Here is a 466-nt window from a genome sequence, read left to right as displayed (position 1 = left end):
AGAGAGAGAGGTGAATTTCATCCTTACTGGGTTGTGGCAACAATTTAGATGAAACGTGAAAATGATGGCAGCAGAGCTTGACAGTTTGGCGCAAGCCTGTAATCCCAGCATTGGGAGGCTGAGGCAGGAGAATTGCAAATTCAAGACCAGCCTGGAATACATAGGAGACACTGTCTCAAAAAAGAAAAAGAAGAAAAAAAAATCCCACTAACATTGAAATGGTAGCTTTCACTAGTAACCTAACAGTAGAAACTGTTAGAAACTGTTTCTCTTTTGTCAGAAGGACTAGAAACAATGTAAACCTGTGTGACAAGGGTCACTGGAGACTTTGTTTCCAGACCAGAGGCCAGTCTCTGTAGAAAAATAAGCAGGGACTCATCATGTCCACCAAGTCAAGGTTTTTGTTTTCTCATACTAAGAACAATGAGAATGTGTTAAATAAGTTTTTTTAAATTTCTATATACAT

The sequence above is a fragment of the Nannospalax galili genome, unplaced genomic scaffold (assembly GCF_000622305.1).
Source record: "Nannospalax galili isolate Female #2095 unplaced genomic scaffold, S.galili_v1.0 scaffold14, whole genome shotgun sequence".
Taxonomy (NCBI): Eukaryota; Metazoa; Chordata; class Mammalia; order Rodentia; family Spalacidae; genus Nannospalax; species Nannospalax galili.
The sequence above is the reverse complement of the archived record's forward strand: the minus strand, read 5'-3'. Positions refer to the sequence as shown.